Source organism: Lissotriton helveticus, chromosome 11 (genome assembly GCF_964261635.1).
Source record: "Lissotriton helveticus chromosome 11, aLisHel1.1, whole genome shotgun sequence".
Classification (NCBI taxonomy): domain Eukaryota; kingdom Metazoa; phylum Chordata; class Amphibia; order Caudata; family Salamandridae; genus Lissotriton; species Lissotriton helveticus.
Genome location: NC_136072.1, coordinates 616,549,165 through 616,565,505, shown reverse-complemented (window position 1 = coordinate 616,565,505; position 16,341 = coordinate 616,549,165).

Here is a 16,341-nt window from a genome sequence, read left to right as displayed (position 1 = left end):
TCACTGATACCTGAATAGGGCAGTGCCTGCACTCTTTCAGTTTTGTCTCCACCCACCTGGAGCTTCTGTCTGGAGCCAAGGCAAGGCAGGAACTTCAGAACATCAAAGTATGCCGACCACAAAGGCCAAACGAGGTATAAGTATTGGACCTAAAACCTCAGACTTTTAGAACACTTCAGGATCAAGAGGAACCTCTGCCAAGGAGAAGAGCTGAAGAACTGTAAGGAGGAGTGATGCCCCTTTGTTGTGTGTTGCTTTGCTGGGTTGGCCTGCAGTTGCTGCTTCTGCTTTGGAGGGGAAAAGGACTGGACTTTGCTGTGTATCCTGCTTGAGAACAAGGGCTTGTGTGTGCTTGCCTCCTGTTAACTAGTCTCAGGGCCATCAAATACTTCATCTGTAGCATTCCTAAACTCTACTGCTGGGAGCTCTGACCTGTTTTGTGGTGCCAATTCCAGTTTTGGGCTCTTAGAGGTTGTTTCGCTACATGAAATCATCAAAATCTACGCATTGTCCTTCCAGCGGCTGTTTTTCTGATGCAGCACTGCCTTGTGTGAGAAATTTCCATGCACTGCTGGTGTGCTGCTGAAGAAATCAATGCAGTACCTGCCCATGGCCGAAGAAACCACCACAGCCCGAGTCCAGCGCACTGTCAGCCTGATTCATGAAGCTAAATTGCACTCGCAAAGGGCAAGATTCTCAGAATCTTGCCTTTTGCGAGTGCAATTTTGGCATTTGGGATTCACAATCCCAAATGCAAAAACTCGCTAATGAAGAATTAGCTAATATGCGAGGATTAGCATTTAAGGAATCTCTATTAGAGATTCCTTAAATGCTATTCATGACACTTTCAAAAATTGCGATTTTGCAAATTTGGGCCGCTACTTACCGAGAGGTCAGACCTCTCGGTAAATAGCAAAAACATAGAAAAATGCTTTTAAAAGCATTTTTCTAAGTTGCATGTTGCACACACACATGTCCTTTGGACATGTGTGTGCGCAACACCTGTTCAAATGTGCATTTTAGGGGTGCTACAGGGTGTCCTTTGGACACCCCTGGCACCCTTAAAATCGCTATCTTATTTGCGAGTAGTAAATTGCTACTCGCAAATAAGGGATACTCCCCATTCATTCCTATGGGCCTTTTGGCCCATAGGAATGAATGGGGAGTTATTCCTTTTTTTGCGAGTAGCAAATTTCTACTCGCAAATAGAGAACATGTAGGAATCGCTATTTATTTAGCAATTCCTACATGAATACCGTTTTGCGTGTCCTCAATAGCGAGTCGCTATGATTCGCTATTAGGGCCACGCAAAACGGCCCGTACATGAATCAGGCTGTATGTCTCCAAAGTCTGAGACCACCGCACTGACACTGATGCAGGCTCTGCTATCGACTGAAAGAATCGACACATCATTAGACTGCAGCTGAAGAAATCAGCGCAGGGCCTCTTTGTCACGGCCACATTGACCTCCAGTGCATCTGATTTCAACACATCGCGATGTGTGCCAAGATTTCCCAACGAGTCACCCGCAGACCTGAAGAGTCTTGGAATTTGACGCATCACTTCCTCTTACAGTCAGGATTCAACATAACATTTCTCCTGTGTGCAGGAGAACTGACTCATCGCCTCACCAGGGACTCATGAACCGACACATCTCAGGGGTTTCCAACATTTCCCTCCTCTGTGGCTGTTTTTCTTTGAGGATTTTGATGCATCTGAAGGTACTTTGTGTAAAATCACTGCATTCATAGAGTTCTATGAACAGAATTACTAAAACCTTTTAAAATTGATATTTTGAATTGTGTATGTTATTTTAGTTTTGTCTGATTTTTTAAACTGGTATGGTGTTTATTTGTAGTGTTTTCACTGTGTTACTGTGGGTGCTATGTATAAATACTTTACCCCTTCACTCTGAGATAAGCCTGAGTGCTCATGCCAAGTTGCAAAGGGGGTGAGCTGGGGTTATCTGAGTGTGTAACTCCCTTAAACTGACTAGAAGGAAGGGTACCTACTTGGACAGAGTGCATACCACTGCCAACAAGAGTAAATGTGCAGAAACTATAGAAAATGTTATCTTTTTTTAGTTGTAAATAAAATGTCTGAAATTAAGATCAACTGAGTTTTGTTTTCTGCTTGAAACTAAGCTATGTTATAACAGTGGTGTGTATGTGCCATGTGTTATGAAAGACTTGGCTGGGATGTTTTGTCCATAGGCTGATTACTTGAATAGGTGCCTGTATCTTCACTTTACTACTGTGCTAACTTAAAAGCCTCGTCATGGTTCAAGCCTTAACTGTGTATGTTTTTTATTTCTACAAGTCCCATATTACAGCAAGGCTGCATTCTGCAGTCAGGCAAGGCTCTACATGAAGAATACCTACACTGAGAAATCCTGATGAAGTCTTTTTCTTCAAGGCAAAAAAGCTCCAAGTGGTACTAAAAGAGAAATCGGGTGGTCAAAAACTGACTGGGTCTCAAAAAGTTTTCGTTGATGGGAAAGCCGTTCTTAGTTTTCATTGCAATCTACAGGCACTCAGAGCAGACTATTGTGTACCATTTCTCTCCCCAACAAAGACTCTCAGAGTCAATACCCGAGTGGACAGATCAGGGAGCCCTTATGCCTTCAGTGTCCCTGTAGCAGCAACAAGAGGTTAGCCATTCAATTAAATCAAATCAAATAAGCTTTATTCAGCTAGAATGCAATAAAAGTCATAAAATGCATACAAAGAAAAATGCATTAATAAATGTCATCATAAAAATTCAAAACCGAGTATTACACATGACGCGGTCTCATAGGAATATCATAAATGTTCATATGCATAGGACAAAGGAGACTATCAACGTATAAAAACCAGCTAAACAATGTTGTAAGGTGTCATGTGCTTAAATGGTAAAAAGTATCTACTTAGCACGATCAGGGAACCTCAAAAGGTTGCAGCATTTCTAGGTGATACATAATAATTGCTTAGAAAACCAGACTTCCTATGCTTGAGGACGCGCTTTATGTAGCTTACAATAATCAGGCAAACTTTTGGTGGTGGAAGTGATTGCAAGTAATACATGGCTGTCTTATGATCGCTAATATTAGTGTCTTTTAAAATTGGAGATAAAGATATTTTCCTGAAAGAACAATAACATTTTATAAAACAACATTAAGTGCAAAGTAGATTGTACAGACGAATTATCACATGGACAAGGGACAAGGGTCCTAGGATATCTAACAGGTTCAGGAAAGGCAACCACAAAGTGCAACGTGCTAAATCTCAACCCGGTTAACAAGACTCGCTGATAATTGTTTCTAATCCATGTGAAGTAAGGTTAAAAATAGGCCAGGAATTCAAAGAACAAACAGACCGTAATTTTATCTGGTACAGTGCAAGCTCTGGTTGCCTGGTCCACGTCCAAGCACTATCTTTAATTGTCTGACGAATGGCTGTAGAAAGAGCCTCAGGGCAGTTATAAAAACAGGGAAGCCCAGAGTATTACTGATATTTTTAATATACTATAGCCATGAGATACGCATAGACTTATCTAGGCACATATAGTTCCTAATCATACTGCAGCTAAAATTGACTTCAGGCTTAGTCCCGATTGCTAGCCACAAAATAATTGGGAGATTCTTAAAATATCATTGGCATAGTCAAGGCCTTGTTCAAGTTGATTAAGGTAGTTCAGCTGTACAATATACAAACCCAAGGAGCCTTATCAGGCAACTATTCTCAACACGCTGTATGGCCTTAAAATCTTTATCCTCCAGACTCAAGAGCCATAGGTAGTCACTGACAAACATTTAGCTTTATAAACTGTGAGGATTCCTTTGGAGGTTTGAAGCCTAGCTTTTTAGTAAGCCTGAACAGGTCTTCCATAGTACGAGAAAACTTGGCTGCAGTGAAAGTACCTAGTTGACTCCTAGTACTTCGATCATCAAAAAGAATGCCCAGGTAGGAAAAAGACCTGGTTCAATTTTGGTGGCATTATAATAATTAAACGTTTATTTGTAAAGCACACATATATCACCCCTTTAAGGGTTTCAAGGCACTGGAGGATGTCGGGGAGATTAAGTGAGCTATTGTCCAGAGTCACAAGATGCTGAGCTGAGCTGCTGTTGGTGCAGGGGATCCAACCGTGAGACCCATGCTCCTGAGTCAGCGGCGCTGGCTGCTGCACTACACCTCGCCCATTAATGAAAAAGGTATTGCACTTAGTGAATTGTGGCCCATAAACAGTAAGATGGGTTTTGAAGTTATTTACAGTTAGCTCCAGCTTGTTCCTAAACCCCGAATAGCTAGCCAAACGCTTCTGTAGACCAAATTTAGCCCTAGCACTTAAAAACTGCTCAGTCTGTTTAGAGTAGTGCTTGTAACGCATGAGTACCTCCACGCGGCACGGCAGCATTCACACTAATCAGGTGATGTTCAAGACTGTTAGTATAACGCATACATAAAAAGAGCATCAATGCACAGCCCTGCCAAACACCCCTGGAGAGTAAAAAGCTATCAGTGGTTTCCCGCGCAGGACCAAACCTACCAGAAGCTGAGGCTTCATATTGTAATTCTCTAAGAAAGTTTAGGATGGTGCCCTCATCACCCACTGTTAGCATAATACCCCAAAGATTTAGGCACTGTTCCACAGTGCATAGTCCTGCCCTGAGTCCCAGTTGTTGGTCAGACACAATATTGTTCCCATGATCTTCACCATAAAATTGATCAGGGAGATAGGCTGATAACATACCTACCTCTGGTTCCTTTCTTGCATATGCGTACTATAACAGCATGTGACCAAGATTTCGATGAACCAACCAAAGATGCACAATTCAAGACGATTGTTAGATGAGGAGGCCAATAGCCAATGTTGTCTTTAAAGAGATCAGTGGGAACCCCGTCAGGGCCAGGTTCCTTGCGTAAGGGACATCTATTAATGGCTAATATAACTTCGTCCAACTCAAAGGCCAATCCTACATCTGATACTACTTAATCACCCACCGGTGTCTGCTCAGACGTGGGGGTATAATGAGCAGGACCAGAAACTTTTTTTAAATGCTTGATCCAGCTGGTAAAGCTAATAACCAGGGCGGTCTTGGTTTCGGAGGAGTCTCTCAAGAAGGGGCTGTTGATCACTTCCCAAAATAGGTGATAATCCTTGCTATTACTTGCAACTATCAGGGCGTCATAGGCCTCTATTCTGATCTTGTTCTTTCTTGTTTTGAGTGACAACTTGTACACCCTGTACCATGACCTTATAAGATCACCTTCTCAGGGGACTATTTTTTATTGCTTTAAGAAAATCCAACTGTGCTCTAGTGCAGGATGTTTCAAACTGCCTGGCCTGGATAGCTAGCAACTCCTTCACTGAATTGGAAAATGCCTCAAAGAGAGTTACAGTATCCGTAGGGTTCCCATTTTAGTCCAAATATAAAAGCAGTACAATCCTGTATTTCATTACTAGGTTGGTGAACAGTTGAATCTTGTTGATTCTGGCCCATTTTTGAAGAACACCCTTGTTCTTGGGAACAGCTATAGAAGTCTCTACTTTAAACTCATTCCTGGGACGATTATAGATAGGAAGATACACAGCTAGTGGGTTGTGATCATTAAATGCATTGTTCTCAACCTCGGACCCTGTGAGTGAATCTGTCAAATCGCAGCTAAACAATATGAAGCAGAGAAGGCTATAGCAATCTCAACCAATGAAGGTTGCTTTGAGAACAGGACAGTCAACACTTGAACCATAGGCATGTAGCAGTTGATATTTCACAATAAGCTCATTGAAGGTCTTCCCAAAAGGGTTGTGAGCAAAATAAATCAATGGTTCACCGTGGGTGTCACTTTGCCACAAGCCACAGTATTACCCAGAGTACAACAGCGAATATTAAAATCACCCAAACATATGATAGAAGGACAGGCCCCTGTCTCTAATAAAGCATTCTCAAGTTCGCTTCTTAAGGAGTTAATGACACAATTGATAGTATCAAAACACCTAGTATAAAAATTAATAAACAAAATCATCTTTGCCCGATATTCCAACCAAATAAATGGAAAATTGCTATTACTCAACACTGCTCTACTGATGAACCCAGGAAAGGCAGCGGATATAAGAGTAAAAAACCACTTTTATAACCTTGAAAATGGCATGGATTAACAAGCCAGGTCTCTTGCAGAGCAATAATATCATAGCCAAAAATAATGCAAGCCAATGTGGGTTATTCCATATCGGTCCCAGCCACATTCCATCTTCCTTCTAGGCTTTGGTTCAATAACATACGAACAGTCCATTCTATCCGATGCCTGAGGCCAGAGATGACAGTGATGTCATTTGAGATGTCATCAGTGATGTCATCAATGATGTCATTTGAGATGCCATCAGTGATGTCATGAGTGATGTCACTGACCATGTCATGAATGATGTAATATGTGACATCATCAGCAGTGGATTGCGGGCGCGCGAGTTATAGTGAGTCCAACTAACTATAACGTGGGAATTTCAATGGTTTTGTATGAGTAAAATGTACAGCTAACTATAACTGGTGTGAAACCTATGGTTTTTTCAGTGAATTTCAAAGGTTTTTTAAAAGCTAATTCCTTACTATAACGAGTTTGTAGCCTATGATTTTTAAAGTGAATTATTACATTTTTTTAATAGCTGTTTTGTATAACTATTAATTATTATATTTTTTATAAAATTATTCATATTTTTTTCTTCTAAAATTAATTTTTCAATGTATTTTTCCTGTGTTTTTTTTTTTATCATTTTACCTCGGAGCGCTCAGGGTGCGCGCACTCGTAAACGCACCCGTAAACGTAGCGAGAGCGCAATCCCCCTCGTGCGGCAAAAAAATATAAGTATGTATTTAAAGTAAATAATAATGCAAGACATTCAGTGGCATACTTACAAAAGTAGTATTTTTGATTTTAAATAACCGTATTTTAACTTTAAACGCATTTCCTAAAATCTAATAAAACGTCATTCATGCGCGCCGCGTAAGCGCCCCCGGAAGCGCCTATGTACGTGCCGCGTAAGCGCTCCCGGAAGCGCTCTAGAGTGCGTAGCGTAAGCGTGTCAAGTCATGTGACCTTAAAATAACACTTTTAATTGGTTGTTAACAGTTTTTTTTACAACTAATGAAAACCCCACCCATTTCCTTCACTACCTCTTTCACTTTGGAGAGAGCAAGACCTGTTCCCTTTTTCTCCTCTTCAATTCTTTGGAAAGAATGGCTGCAAGAGCACCAAGCAGCAGTGACTCTGATGAGTTTCTCCATGAGGACCCTCCTCAGCCAAAAATTAAGGAGCACTTCATCTGGAAGTTTTTCAGCATTCCAGAAGGTGAGAAGAAAGTAAATGCTCCAAAGGTGGAATGCAAGATATGCCACACAATTCTTTCATGTGGTGACTCCAGAAAAAAATACAGTTTTGGGAACTCCACCATGATTAGACATGTCCAAAGAAGGCACCCCCAGAACTATGCCCGGGAGAGTGTCAGGGACCTGGCACGGAATGCACTGAGAGATGGCCCCTCGACTTCCACCGGAGGACCAACATCATCGGTGACAGGAAGATCAGTCGAGTTGATACCAAATATTCAGCCTGTTTTTTCTGACATTACAATTAGGTGTAAGCAGTGTGACGAACTGCTTTGTTATGGGGAGCAGAGCATCCTACTAATTGTTCGAAAAAGGGAAGAACACCACTGCGCCCCTCAGCCCTAATTGTTCCCCTTTTTTTGCTCCTGTTGAGCAGTTTGGCATTCCCTAGTTTTGTTTTTGTTCTGAAAAAAATACCCAAAAAAATTAGAAACGTTCGGAAAAAGTAAAAAAAATAAAAAAAGAAGAAAAAAAACAGTTCTTTTTTAGAACGACCTCCAATCCTCCAAAAAGAGCTATATTCTTTATATATTCTAAAGGAGTGAGTGAAGTGGAGTACAGTGAGAGAGGAAAGGAAAATGAGTGAGGGAGCAAAGGAAGGGACGAGGGGGGAAGGGAAGTGAAGTAGGGGGACTGAAAGAAGGTGAGTGTGGGAGGAGAGTGAGGGGAAGGGGAGTGAACATGGGGAATGAGGATAAGTGAAGAAAGCGGAGTAAGGGAACGGGGGTGAGGAATGGTAAGAGAAGAGCAGTGAGGTTGAGGAAAGAGTGGTGATAGAGGGTGGATAAAGGAAAGTGAGCATGAGACAAGGGGAGTGAGGGAGTGAGGAGACAGAGGGAGTGAAAGAAAGAGTGAGAGAAGAGGACTGAGTGAGGGAGCATAGAAAGATAAGTGAGGGACTGTAGGTGAGTTATAGGGAGTAAGCGTGACGGAAGAGGAGTGAGAGAGTGAGGGGACGGAGGTAGTGAAGCTAAGAGAGAGGGAGTGAGGGAAGGAGAATGAGGATGTGACAGGACAGAGGTAGTGAGAGATAGAGTGAGTGAAGTGGAGTAAGGTGAGTGAGGAAAGGGGAATGCGTGAGTGAGCGAAGGAAGGGAATAGAGGGGAAGAGGACTGAAGCATAGGTACTGAGAGAAGGTGAGTGGGGGATGAAGGTAAAGGGAAAGGGAGAGAAAGATAGGGAGTGAGGGGTAGTGAGGGAACCAGACTAAGAGAACGGCAGTGAAAGAACGGCAGAGAGCATGAGTAAAGCGGATGAAAGAGGGTGGATAAAAGTGAGTGAGGGTAAGACAAAGGGAGTGAGGAAGTGAGGGGATAGAGGTACTGAAGGAAAGAGTGACAGAAAGGGACTGAGTGAGGGAGCAAAGAAAGATAAGTGAGGGAGTGTGGCTGAGTTATAGGGAGTGAGCGTGACAGAAGAGTGAGAGACTAAGAGGACAGAGAGAATGGGGGTAAGAGAAAGAGAGTGAGGGAAGGGGAGTGAGAAAGTAAGAGGACAGAGGGAGTGAGAGAAGGAGTTAGTGAAGTGGAGTAAGGAGAGTTACGGAAGGGAAAAGAGTGAAGGAGCGAAGGAAGGGAAGAGAGAGGAAGGGAAGTAAAACAGGAGATCTGAAAGAAAGTGAGTGTGGGAGTGTGGCTCAGTTATTGGGAGTGAGCGTGACAGAAGAGGAGTGAGAAACTAAGAGGACGGAGAGAATGAGGCTAACAGAGAGAGAATGAGGGAAAGGGAGTGTAGAAGTAAGAGGACAGAGGGAGTAAGCGGAATTAGTGAAGTGGAGTAAGGAGAGTAAGGGAAGGGAAAAGAGTGAAGGAGCAAAGGAAGGGAAGAGAGAGGAAGAAAAGTAAAGGAGAAGGTCTGAAAGAAGGTGAGTGTGGGAGGGGAGTGAGGAAAAGGGGAGTAAACATGGGGATTGAGAATAAGTGAGGGAAGTGCAGTAAGGGAACGGGGGTGTGGGTGGGTGAGAGAAGAGTAGTGAGGTTAAGGAAAAGAGTGTTGAGAAAGTACATTTTGTACGTCAAACTTACCTTATTATTATTATTATTATTATTATAATAATAATAATAATAATAATAATAATAAGTAGGAGTGAAGGACTCAGAAAGGAAAACAAAGGAATGGTGAAGGTCAGAGAGAGTAAAAAAGAAATAGAGGGAGAGTAAATTACTAAGAGGATAATGAGATGGATACATTCAGTGACAGAGAAGAAGAGAAGGAGAGAGAAATGAAGTGAAGGTGAGTAAGATACTAAAGGAATGTGCATTAGGAAAACTAAAGGAAGAAAGGGGAGTAAAGAAAGGGGAGTGAGTGACAGGGAAGCAGGAGTGAGTGACGGTGGATTCATGACAATGAGGGATGGAAGGTGAGTGAGAGTGAATGTAGGGACGTAAGACAGTGAGGGGACAATGGGAGTAAGGGTAACAGAGAGGGAGTGACGGAAGACAAGTGAGAATATGAGAGAACAGAGGGAGTGAGAGAAGGGGACTAAGGTGAGTGAGGAAAGGGGAATGAGTGAGGGAGCAAAGGAAGGAAAGAAGGGGAAGAGAAGTGACGCAAAGGGACTGGGAAAAGGTGAGTGCGTGAGGAGAGAAAGAGGAAGGGGAGTTAAGGATGATGAATGAGGATAACTGAGGGAACCGGAGTAAGGGAACAAGGGTGAGGGAGGGTGAGTGAAGGGCAGTGAGGTTGAGGAAAGAGGGATGATAGAGGGAGGATAAAGGCAAGTGAGCATGAGACAAGGGGAGTGAAGGAGTGAGTGACAGAAAGGGACTGAGTGAAAATGCAAAGAAAGGTAAGTGAGGGAGAGTGGGTGAGTTATAGGGAGTTAGCGAGACAGAAGAGAAGTTAGAGACTGAAGGGACGGAAAAAGTATGGCTAAGAGAGAGGGACTGAGGGAAGGGGACTGAGGAAGTGAGAGGACAGAGGGAGTGACTTAAGGAGTGTGAGAATTTGAGTAAGGTGAGTAAAGGAAGAAGAATGAGTGAGGGAGCGAAGGAAAGAAAGAGAGGGGAAGGGAAGTGAAGAAGGGAGACTGAAAGAAGTTGAGAGTGGGAGGGGAGTTAGGGAAAGGGCAGTAAACATAGGGAATTAAAATAACTGAGGGAAGTGGAGTAAGGGAACAGGGGTGAAGTAGACTGAGAGAAGGGCAGTGAGGTTGAGGAAAGAGGAGTGATAGAGGGTGGATAAAGGCGAGTGATTGTAAGACAAGGGGACTGAAGGAGTGAGGACATAGAGGTAGTGAAGAAAAGAGTGAGAGAAAAGGACTGAGTAAGGGAGCAAAGAAAGGTAAGTGAGGGAGTGTGGGTGAGTTATAGGGTGTGAGCGTGATGGAAGAGGAGTGAGAGAGTGAAAGGACCGAGATAGTGAGGCTAAGAGAGAGGGAGTGAGGGAAGGGGAGTGAGAATGTGAGAGGACAGAGGGAGTGAGAGAAGGAGTGAGTGAAGTGGAGTAAGGTGAGTGAGAGAAGGGGAATTATTGAGGGAGCAAAGAAAGGAAAGAAGGGGAAGGGGAGTGAAGTAGAGTTACTGACAGCTGGAAAGTGGTGGATGGGACAGAGGGAAAGGGCAGTAAAGGAATGGGGAATGAGAATAAGTGAGGGAAGTGGAATAAGGAAAGGGAGGTGAGGGAGGGTGAGAGAAGGGCAGTGAGGGTGACTTAAGAGTAGTGATAGAGGGTGGTAAAAGGTGAGTGAGTGTGAGACAAGGGGAGAATAATGTATATTTAATAATACAAAATACAAAATTATTTGTACAACATGTTATCTGGGTTATTTTTGCTGTTCTCAGAGTATATTGAATTTCACTTAAAACAGTGACTTCAATACTACTCATCATATGACAGCGGGCAAAAAAAACACAATCAAAATGATTGTGTTTAAAAAACCCATACAAGGATTCAATAAATAATGTAAAATTTAGAAAAAACATATCTTAACTCACTTTTGATCCACGTACTTTTGCAAGAGGCCAAATAGTGTATGGAAAGTCCTTTTCTTTGGAAATTACTCAATAGTATTCTTATTCTTATATTTACCCGAGTTTCTGAAAGAAAAGCTCCAACATCTTTTACATTATGAAACAATAGTTATATTTCCACCTCTGGCTTACTTATGATTAATATTTCCTATAATACTCACATCACACACTACGTGATACACTTACACTACCTCTATGACAACTACAAGTTTTTTAATATCTTAATCAATCTCACTCACAAAGTAATTTTGAACAGCAGACTAACTTTTATTAACGGCTCCAATCTTCATAGGCCAATTACCTTTCCTAAAATTTCGGTTGTCAGAATACTAGGTAAGAATTTGGTAACTGGTAAGGCAAAAAGTTGTGTGAGAGCCAATTGAGTATCATTACAATTAGTCCAGCCTTTTTGACATTTTAAATAAGCTGTGTAATGTCCTGATGTTGTCGAAGGACCATCATGGAAAATAATTGCTGCAGTTGCAAAGGTTCTTCCTGAAATTGATAATTGAGAAGCCACAAAATTTTTAATTAAAGTTGTCAATTTAGTTCCAATTTAGTTCCATCAGGTCTACTTCGTTGGAACATTAAACTTACATACTGTCCATATCTTTGTATAAATAATGTTGATAGCATTGCAGATTTACATTGAGTACAGACCATGTTTTGATTTGCTTCTCTAACTAGATTATTAAAATACACTGATTTGCAGTCTGGTAAAGTCAAATATATAAATCTTTCAGTGTCTATTGTTGTGCTACTTGAAAAGGAGCAATTGTCGCAGTTATGCTGCCATTTATAAGAAAGCCCAAAAAGATTTTCTACTTCTACACCTTCATCTTGCAATACAACAAGCATATACATTAGAAATTCCTGACAATCTTGCTGAATATTCTGTGTAAATTGATTTGGACCAGAACATATGTCTAAAACATTTCGAATTTCAGAAACAGTTTGTATTTTTGTTCCATTACTGGTACATTTCTCAAACACAGAATTCAACAAAGAACAAAATCTTTGATCCTGATTTTCAACAATCTGTTCTTGTACAGTTTGGAGAAAAAAAATAACATTAACCACTACATTAGCATAGCAGTTGACACCAGAACTGTTTTCAAACTGAAATCCAACAACATCTTTAACTGAATCCTTTTTCTCTCTGCTTACAATTACTGGTTCATCTATTTTTTTTTCTTTTTGCTACAACTTCACTACAATTTTTTTCATTTCTTCTTTTTCGGCCTACCACACGCTTTTCAAATAGAGGATATTGAGGTAAATTTGGAGCATACTCTCTTCTTAACCTATTATATTCTTTTACACAGTTTAGATCAGCACTAATCTTTGTCTCATCAAAATCAATCAAGTACAATCCAGATAAAGTTCTGACTCGTGATAAAGCAACATATGCCATACCCTCTTTGAACACAGAACTTCCAATATTCACCAAAGCACCATCTAAACCTTGAGATTTATGAATAGTCACTGCATATGCCAAAGAAACAGTAAACTGTTTTTGGCGGACATATACATCTTTCACAAGCAAAAATCGAGCAGAACAACGACTGATTTGTTGTACTTCTTCAATACCATCAAATTTAATTTTTAGAAATTCAATTCCATCTCTATTTCGGTAATTCACAAAATCAACAACAAGACCCATTGCTCCATTCACTAAACCTCTTTCCACATGTAAATTCCGTCGTAAAATTATACGACAATTTAAAGATACATACAGAGTCTTTTCCAAAGCAGCAGTTTTAGATATTGTCTTCTCTAAAGAATCCAATTTTGATTTCAACTTTTCTGACAAAATAATAGTTGCTCCTTCATGCTCTATTTTATCAATAGCTTCGAGTTTCACAATCTGTTGATTTTCTAACTGTAACATTTTGTTGTTGAAGATTGAACATTCTTGCAGAGTTGGTATCAAGCATATAACAGATTTGTTTTCAGGAATTTTCTTAAAAATATTCTCTGGGAGAACATTTTCATTTGGAAACAAATTTGAAATTAATCGTCCATGTAAAGCTTCTTTGCCATGCTCAGTTAGTTTTCCAATTCTTACCTCTTGTAGAATATTTTTATAATCTTCATCCTTTGCCTGTCGCATATTTTGAAGCAGTTCTGCATATTTGAAATTTAACCATATGTTAACATTTCCAATGCTTCCTAGGCACTTCCTGGTAACTTCATGTGTAAGCATTTTAAACACTGGTTGTCCTTTCACTGGAGTTAGCTGCAGTACATCTCCAAAAACAATGATGTGTTTGCCTCTAAATAACACATCATACTCTGTTTTAAGAATTTCTTGCATTCTTAAATGCACAAAAGCAAGCATTACATTGGATACCATGCTTATCCCATTTTCTTTAGGACTCTTGAAACTTCACAACAAGCTTCTCCAGATAGCTTGTGGTATTGTAATTTATTATCATGCTCTACTGGCAGCATCAATAAGCAATGTAAAGTAATCCCTTTAATGTTATGTGCTGCCAACCCAGTTGGAACGGTAACAACACAAGACAGCGATGACTCCGTTCTTTTCTGCAGATAAGTTGCAATTGCTTTAATCAGAAAACTTTTTCCAGTTCCTGCTTCTCCACTTACGTACAGTCGAACAGGTATAAATGATGTACATGAGCACTCTTTTTCTCATGACATAAACCATGCTCAATCTGTTCAGTGACTTCGTCATATATTTGTCTCTGCTCAAAGTTTAGTTCTTTTTCCAAATCTTCTAAGTTAACTACATCCTCCTGAGCTTGTTCCATGGCTCTTTCCACTTCATTCATGGCAGTGGCAGCTTCATTCTGTATAATTGGTCCTCCTAGTGGATCCTGACTCAATGAAGCAGAACTCTGACTGTCTTGAGAACTGTCTCTAGCAATCTCTGCTGCAATTGTAGCTTCTTGCTGTATTTCCTCGTTCAACATTTGCAGATAATTTGAAAAAACAGGACATTCTATGGTATCCTTGGTTGCATTGAACGAATCTTCATAACTGAGAAAATCTCCAAGTAGTTCCTCTTCTGTACGCCATTGTTTAAAGAGTTGCAAAAGGGCTAAATAGTAAAATTCCCTTTTGTCTGAAGATTCACAACTCAATTTTCGATGATCAAATGGTCTTTTCTTTGTTTCACCAGACAGCCTTCACATCCAATTACAGCATATACACCTTTATTGATATCTTCTGTGACGTTCCTCTTAAAAGTATAGGTTTGCAGAACTTCATAGAGACAAACGTTCTCAAGATGACTACTTCTATTTGGATAGTATGTATCCAACATGTTTGTCTTAAAAATATCTGTACTGTTTGGTTCTTTCTCCGCCAAATACTCTATTTCTTGTACAGATTTCAAAACTCGGTTTCGTGTTGCAGCAAGACCTAGACTCACCCAAATGATGGTTCAAGATTTGGCATATAGACTTGCTGATGATAACCGATCAGAACATTCATATGCTCCAATTTCTCGATGCGACAACATCTTCAGACTGTAACTGTATAATTTCTTGCTTAGACTCTTTTCATGTGAAATTTCCTCCCACATTTCCTTCAGTTCCGTCTTTTCTGATTTTGTGATGTAAGACATCACATATCGAGCCACAGCAATAGAGTTGTCAGCAACGTATTGAATATCCATGTTAGCATTCCACATGGACAAAATGACTGGGTTGTAGTCATTTATGTATTTGGACTCCTCATTTCTTCTTAGGTTGTATGTATTTTTGGGTGATTTTCTTGTCACAGTATGTCGCAGAGAAGACATCAAATTGTTCACTCATCCTTTCGATGTTACTGGACGTGGAAATGCAAAATGACATTTTGTGTAGAACTTGTCTCTGGATTTGTATTTTCGACGACAGTATTTTCCACAACGATGGGTTTGAAAGCGTAAAAATGTATGTCTGAAATTGTTTTCTTCTGTTCTTTTTGGAACAGCACATGTAGAATACTGCTCAATGAAACTCATCACTTTCTCATCTGAATCTGTTCCAAATTTTGGTGCATCTTTAATCCATAGCAGCATATGTATGTGAGGAGCACCTCTTGCTTGATACTCCTTTCTCCAAAAGAAATCCAAAACCTCTCCAAGCGGAGGATTTTTTTTGTTTGTAATAAAAGACATCATAGCTTCAAACCTATGATTGAAATACCTGCATACATTAACTGGATCCAAAGAGCACAGTTCTCCAGGTGTCTTGTATTCAATATTTTCAATGTTTTTATTTGCCTCTCGTAGAAATTCAAGTAAGTCTTCCCAAGCATACTCAACACAGCTAAGAGTGAGGAACCATGTAGGAGTTCCTAAGTTTCTAAGCATACATTTCAATTCCCCATGGCGACGGTACCAATACTCGTTAGTACCACGCTGACATGCCATGAGAATAATTAGCTGAGATTCCAAAACACTCTCTTGCAGTTTCACTTTATCCATAAAGTCCCTTGCCGAAACATTTTGTAGATGTACTCCACTTTTCAGTATATGGTTCACTGCATAAGAAAGTCCAGACAAGTCACTCTCAAACAGTAGACGGAACAAATATGGAATGCATTGACGAAACCTTGGATCTTCTGCGTATAGTCTTAAAGTCCGGTTTTCAGATGCAGGAATTTGAACAGGTCAGTCGTCATATCGTCCACCTTGACCTGTTGGAAATAACTGTGGAAAACAACGAGCTTCCAAACTTTCTTCCCATACACTAATGGGACTTCCTTTTGCTTCTTTCATTTGAAACAAGTCAATAGCATTCCCCATTACTTCTTTGGAATGCAATGAATGAACACTATAATGTTCATAAATTTCTTAACTTCTAATGACATCAACTTTTTCAATTTGCCCAGCTGAGAAATCACTGTCTTCTTCTACAGTTGTTTCCTCTTCTCCTACATATACATTTTTGTAGTAGTGATTTTTTACCAAATACAACGTTGCCTTTTTGACTTTCCTAACATCCACTAATTCTTGCCATATTTTCTTACTCTTTGTCGGAACACCATTAACTAGA